Raw genomic sequence first — 6,714 nt, forward strand, 5'->3', positions numbered from 1 at the left:
CAACAGTGAAAGGGGGGAGGGTGGCAGGGGTGGGAGAGGAGAGTCCCACCCCTCAATGTACCCTCCCAGCCCTGGAGCCCCTGAGGCTCTGACACGGCAGGAGGCAGCTGTCAGCTCTGAATTATTCCAAACTAGGAAGGCCCCCTTTATGGGGGAGCATCCAACTAGAATTTCTGTGGCATTGTGGGCTTAGTGGAGGCTCGCAAGCCCTAGTAGGTTAGCAGAGGGAGCATGGATTCCCCTGAGCAAGCACCATGGCATGATGTGGTTGTTTGACTTGGGAACTGTGGGGGCTAGGGCAGATCCCAGATCTCACAAGGTTCACGTGTGTGTATGTTTGCCTGTGCATGAGTGAGAATAGATATTCATGGGGGCAAAAGGGAACAGGGGTCTTTGGGGTCTTTGCAAATGGCCACGGATGGCAGACATAGCCCTGCCTGGTTGCTAGACACAGGGAAGTGCTATTCTCCCCTGTAACCAGATTGGCCACCACCAAAGGCCTGGCTACTGCCCCTGCTGGACCAACTAGGTAGGCTCAAGGAGGGTACCCTTGTGGCCCGAGTCCTCAGGCTGAGGGAAGGTGGCTAGCTTGCTCCTGGCGCCCAGGATGTAGTGTGCGCGGTCCCTGAAGGGCGCCGGTTTGAGGTTTTGGCTTGCTCCTTTGGAAACGGAAAAGAAAGAGGGAAATGGGAAGAGGACACAGAGGAGAAACAGAAGGTGACAGGTGGCATAAGAGCGGATCTGGAATGCATGTGTGTTAGGGCGCCTCTACAGCTGCTGTCTCAGCCTGTGGGGCCTGGGGCTCCTCAGGCAGAGGGTCTGCTTTGGAGAAGTTCATCTCCAGGATGTGCCACTGTAAATGTCGCACCCACTCTTCCTGGATGGAGAGTGGGCCCTGGAATCCCACTTCACAGAACCTGCACTTGAGGGTATAGATGTTGCCCACAAACTTGACCAGTGATGTCTGGGGGGGGGGAGGGGGCGAGGCACCAGGGAGGGGACTGGTCGGACCAGGGGTGGGGGTTGCTGCACCTCTTCCAGCTTCTGTTGCAGGTCATTGGCATCCTCACCACCCGGAGCTGCAGAGGCATCTGGTGGGCGGGCTTGTTTGCGTTCAGATTTGTTGATATTTTGCCATTGTTGCTCTTCTACTTCACGGTCCTGGGTGGGCTGGTTGCCACAGGCCGTTCACCACTGTCAGCTGCCCTGCCAGCCTCAGGGTGGCCGTTTGTCATTGTCATGGCCATGGCCAGCACTGAGGAACTTCTTGGTAAAGGGGCGGCCACCCTGGATGTAGCTTCGGTAGGCACCCACTTTCTGGGGCCGGTGTTTGATCCACTCACTCAGCGTCTCGATGAGAGAGCCTTTGACACCACTCTGTCACACCGAACTGCCGAAGGTGTGCCCTCGTATGGCTGGCTAGGGCTTTGCGGTTTTCAAAGTAAAGGCCACAGAGCTCACAGCAGGCCTCGGTGGAGAAGTGGGAGGTCTTCTCATGGAGAGTCTTTCCTTGAAGGGCAGTTCAGTCTGGATGTAGGTCTTGGCCTTGACTTCTGCTGGGAGGAAGCGGTCCTCCTGCAGGGGCCGTTTGGTTGCCACTGGGCACAGGTGGTTGAAGGCTTAGCCCCTGTGGTGGGCGACAGGCTGAGCTCCCAGGGAACCTGGGCCGGCCCATCTCCTGGTTTTCCAGGCCGGCTAGTCAGGGGTGCCAGAGGCAGTGGGGAATGCACAGCCCCACGAGCTGCTGTGGGGAAGCCATCCTCAGCCAGAGCAGGAGCCAGGTCTCCAGCTGGAGGTTCTTTCTTGATGAGGCACAGCTTGGACTTCTTCTTCAGGATCTCTCGAAGTGTGTCAATGGGTGAGCCATTGACATACCACTCAGTCACACCCATCTGGCGCAGGTGGGAGCCATCATGGCTGGAAAGGCCCTTGCAGTTCTCGAAGAACTCACCACGGAACTAGCAACGGATGTCTCTTGTTGGCTCTGGCCTGAAGAGAGGTTCAGAGGAGATGGATCCACATCAGAGGCCTAGAAAATGCCGGTGGCCGAGAGATCCTGCTTCCCCCAGGGGATGGCCATACCCGAGGCCTTCAGCTTGGCCTTCTAGGCTGGCAGTGAGGGAGGGAGCAAGGAGAGGGCCATGGAGGCAGAAGGAGGACACCCCAGCTGGGCCAGGGCTCCCCGCCCAGGTGGAAGGCAGATCTGGATGCCATCCCTCCTGATGAGCCCTTGGAGCATGTCTATGGGGGATCCCTTGGCATCCGGGTCGCTGATGCCCAGGTGGCGCAGGTGGGCACGGGCATGGCTGGACAGGCCCTTGCGGGTCTCAAACCAGGCACCACACAGCTGGAAATCCAGCTCTCTGCCTCTGTCAGTATCTAAAGTGAGATTCAGAGGCCCCTCATCCTCAGACTGGGGCCATTGTGTCTTTGGGGAGGTCGGCCAGGGACTCAGGGATAGCTGGGGGCTCTTGTCTTCAGGATTCTTGGGTGTAGGAGATCCTGCCAGAGTGAATGGGGCCTTCTTGAGGAGTGGAGAGCTGGATGAGTGGGCCAGACCCTTGGCTGAGAAGCTAGGAGGTGACTTGATGGCTTTGTTGACAGCAGGGGCATCCACAGGTTTGGCCAGGGTGAGCAGGCCAGGCCTGGCAGCCCCAGCAACCAACTCCTTTGGTGAGTTGGACTTCTTGGTCAGACTAGGGGGCAGCCCCAGGGGAGCGTCAGACAGGCCCTTCTGCTTCACCAGCTCATAGAGAAGGTCGATGGGAGCACCACTGCTTTCTGACTCTGCGACCCCCAGCTGCCACAGATGGGAACGTGCATGGCTGGACAGGCCCTTTCGTGTCTCAAAGCAGGCACCGCAGACATCACAGGTGGTCAGGCTCTGGGCCTTGAGGTCTGGCAGCTCCTGTTTGCTGCCATGAGGAACCTCTGCAGCCACTTTGCTGCTCAGCCAACTGGCCACCTGCTCCAGGGCCCCAGAGACAGACAGGCTCTTCTTGGGGAGTAAGGGAGACCCCAAGTCCATGGCCACCATTGTGTTTTCCTCAGAACAAAGGCCATCTCCGTACATTGGCCCAGAGTCCTCAGCCCAGGTGGGTGGGAAGGGCATGGTCAGAGGTAAACGTGGCCATCGTGAAGTCAGAAAGCTTCCAGGTGGCCCACCAGGCTCACGGCCCAGGGGACTGGTGGGGCAACTCAGCTGCTGAGGTGGCTAGCAACTCCTGCAGGATGTTGATGGGCGAGATGGTAAACTCCCAGTAGGTGATGCCAAACTCATGCAGATGGGCCCGGGCATGACTGGAAAGGCCAGCTCGAGTATCAAAACCAGCCCCACAGAAGTCACATCGCACCAGGCTAAAGGTGCCCTGGTCAAAGTTAGCCACTTTTTTCTTTTTCTTCTGTAAGGAGATGAAATGCCGAACATTGTAGCTGACACCCACGTGGTTCAGGTGGCCTCAGACATGGTTTGCCAGCTGGATGCCATTGTGAAAACGATCAGGACAGTAGGGGCATTTCCGTTCCTCATGCTTAAGAGCCATGGCCGTATCCCCTTCTAGGAGTGTGTCCAGACCCAGTGATCCACTACAAAGGGGTATCTAGGAGCAGGGAGTCCAGGGGGTGGGTGTTCCCTAGCCCCGGTTCCTCAGGTGGCAGCTTTGGGGATGCCCGGCTGGCTGCAGCCATGACTTGGGACCTGAGCTTCCCTACCAGAACAATGGGCACCATTCCTTGGAGCTGCTGCTGCTGATCCTGTGAGGCCTCAACTGCCTGCAGAGCATCTTGGAAAGTCTGCTTCAACTCTAGGGCTGGTTGAGGGATGAGGCTAGAGATGGATGAGGGTGGAAAAGCCCCATTTTCAGAAGTAAAATCCATTTCAGAAGTCAGCACTACGTCTTCATCTTCCTCCTCCTCTTCACTCCAAGGGCGACTCTTGACTTCCATTCTCTGCAGCTGGACAGTGCTTTTGTTTCTATTGAGCTGAATGGAGTAGGAAGCAGATGCCATAGGGGAAGGAAAGGCCAACTTTCCAAAAGGCCGCTGGCCTGAGTTTAACAGTGGGAAATCTCTCATGCCTGGCTGATGATAGTCTGGGCCAAAGGCTAGGCCTGGGTCATATCCAGCAGGGTTCTCCTGCCACATAGAGGCCAAGAGAGATTCAGATTAGCCAAAATAGTCCATGATGGCAGTGTCAGGGAAGTGGATGTATGCATCCTGGCTAGTACCTGGCTGGCTAGTGAGGTTCTCCTCAAAAGACTTGCCATGCTCCTCTCAGTGGGCATGGGCACGCACTAGCCTTATGTGCTCCCTGAGCAGACTCTTGCTAGGTGCCATGAAACCACAGTAGATACAGGTATTGAGGCCTGAGGAGTCTCCATAGGAGGGATAAACAAAGGTGCTAGCATCTATGACTGTGCTGCCACCCCTGAAAAGTTCCTTGGCCTGCCGTCCGGGCAGTATCTCACAGACACATAGTTTAGTATACTGCATGAAGACTCTAGAGGAATTGGTGCCAAAGACACACTTAGGGCACTGCAGCCGTGCTTCATGGCCCTCATCACCTGGAAATCACTTAAGCTTTTGGATTTCTTCAATAATCTTCTCCCAGGAAGCCTGGTGCAGCTGCCAGTGCTGCTCCAGGGCAGTAGGCTCTGTGAAGGCCCAGCCACACTCACTACAGGCCAGTGGAGCCAGCTCAGCTGGAGGCTTCTGGCCTGGTGCTAGGCGGTGCTGGCTCATGTATTCTAGGAGGTGCTCCTTGTGCTTGAAGTAGATGCTGCACTCAATGCATGGAAACACAGCCAGCTCCTCCTCCTCCTCCTCCTCCTCCTCCTCCTCCTCCTCCTCCTCCTCCTCTTCCTCATGGCTGTCCCTCCCATCAGCGACTTCCTGCAACAGTTCACACAAGTATGGCTCTGTCTGAACTGGGGACAGTAAGGGCTGCAGTCACTCCACAGATGCTTCAGAATTCACTGTCCAGGTCTGTGTGCCCACATCTTAGGCTGATGTGTTCAGGCCCCACTCAGAAGGCTGGGCCAGTCCCGCAAAGTCCTCTAGGTCCTCTCTGGTACCCATAACCTCCATGTCCAGTGTCTTGGGAGTGTCATCCACTGGCACAATTACCTTCCGGAAGGAAGTGACACTTGGTGGGTGGGCAGGGAGGTCCAGGTGTAACCCTGCATCCTTCAGTGGCCCCTGCTCTCTGCATCTTGGAGCCAGTCAAACTTGTGGTGGCTTGGAGGGTATTTCTCTAAGAGCTTCAGTTCACCCGGGTGGTGCAAGAACTTTCTAGAGTCCTTGAGCTTGGCATGGGGTTTCCTAGTTCTCACAATAAAGGAATCCTCGAACCTCTGCTCAGACCGGATGCCCTCCCTAGCCTCCTGGACCATAGGGTGCTCCCAAGACCCCTGAACATCAAGGGAAGCAGGGAATGGGCCCAGCAGATGGGGTGGTGGGGAGCCTGGCTGAAAGTCCAGGCTGTCTCCATCCCAGTAGCTGCAAGGAAGTGCCAATTGGCATAGGTTAGCATGAGCCTCAGCTTCCCTCCCTAGGTAGTAGTGATAGGGTAGTAGTCCTTCTGGGCTTGCTGGAGCAGTTCCTTGAAATCCAGCTTAAGGGTGACTGTGGAGATGCTGGGAGTAATAGGGTAAAGGTGAGGAAGTCCATCAAAGCCGGGTTTAATTCCTAGAGTGCACCTGTCTGTAGAGCCCAGCCCTGTTGCATCATTGGGGAAATGTGCAGAGACCACAGGTTGGGGGATAGAGCCTCAAGAGAGCATCCCCAAATCTGGTGGTACAGTCAACTCTCACCTTTCCCCAGGGAGGATCCAAGGCTCTGACCTGGGCTCCAAGCTGCTTCTGTCTTGGTCCTTCCTAAACTGGCGATTTTGTCACATCTCTCCCCCAAATTTGGTGAAGGTCAACTTTGTGGCAGGACAGCTCCAAGGATGAACCTCCTCCCCTCTTGGAGGGGCAGAGTCAGGAGTGACTAATGGCTCCAACGACTCTGACCTTCCTGAGTGAGAGATAGGTAGGGCTGGGAGGTCAGAGTAGATGAGCAAAGTGTTCTCTGGGCCTCCGTTTTCCAATACTGCGGTCAGGGCCAGCATGGCACTCACCAGCTGCTGATCCAATGGGTGGCAGAGGTGGCACGGGGAGGGCTTCGCTGAGGCCAGGATGGAGCTGCTCATCAGAAATGACACTGTGGCCATCCAGAATGTCTCCTGGTCCTTCCTTGGTGATAGGCAGGTAATGAGTAGATCGAAAAATATCACCTTCCCCCTCAGCAGCCTCAGCCCCACCTTCGATGTCCTGTCTCAGAGCTGGGCCAGGCAGGCTCTCTGGGCCTCGTGGACGATCTGGGGCAGCCAAGCCACTTGCTAGTAACCCCTCCATGGGTGGTAGCCGCTGATCTTCACTCAGTACCTGGCAGATTCAGCGGACATTGCGGCCCCAGTAGACGTCGCCGCTGGCTGGGAACTCCCCTCCTTCGTGAGGCCATCGCTGCTGCTACAGCTGCAGCTGCTCTTGGTGCAGGTGCCATGGCCTCTGCAGCTGCTGCCGCAGCTGCCTCCACCGCTCGGGGGACATTGTCCCTTTAAATCGCCACTGTGTTCAATTTCTACTGCCAGTATATGGATAGGAGTTGGGAGTTGGGCCTCCACTGAGACATGGTTGACCAAAGGGGTTCCAATTCTTAAACTGACTCTCATTC

General features: G+C 56.3%; 1 pseudogene; it reads right to left on the reverse strand.

Moving 5' to 3' along the window:
* Positions 1-757: 757 nt before the first annotated feature.
* On the reverse strand, positions 758-6,395 carry LOC119800361 (annotated as a pseudogene).
* Positions 6,396-6,714: the final 319 nt, after the last annotated feature.

Source organism: Arvicola amphibius, chromosome 13 (genome assembly GCF_903992535.2).
Source record: "Arvicola amphibius chromosome 13, mArvAmp1.2, whole genome shotgun sequence".
Classification (NCBI taxonomy): domain Eukaryota; kingdom Metazoa; phylum Chordata; class Mammalia; order Rodentia; family Cricetidae; genus Arvicola; species Arvicola amphibius.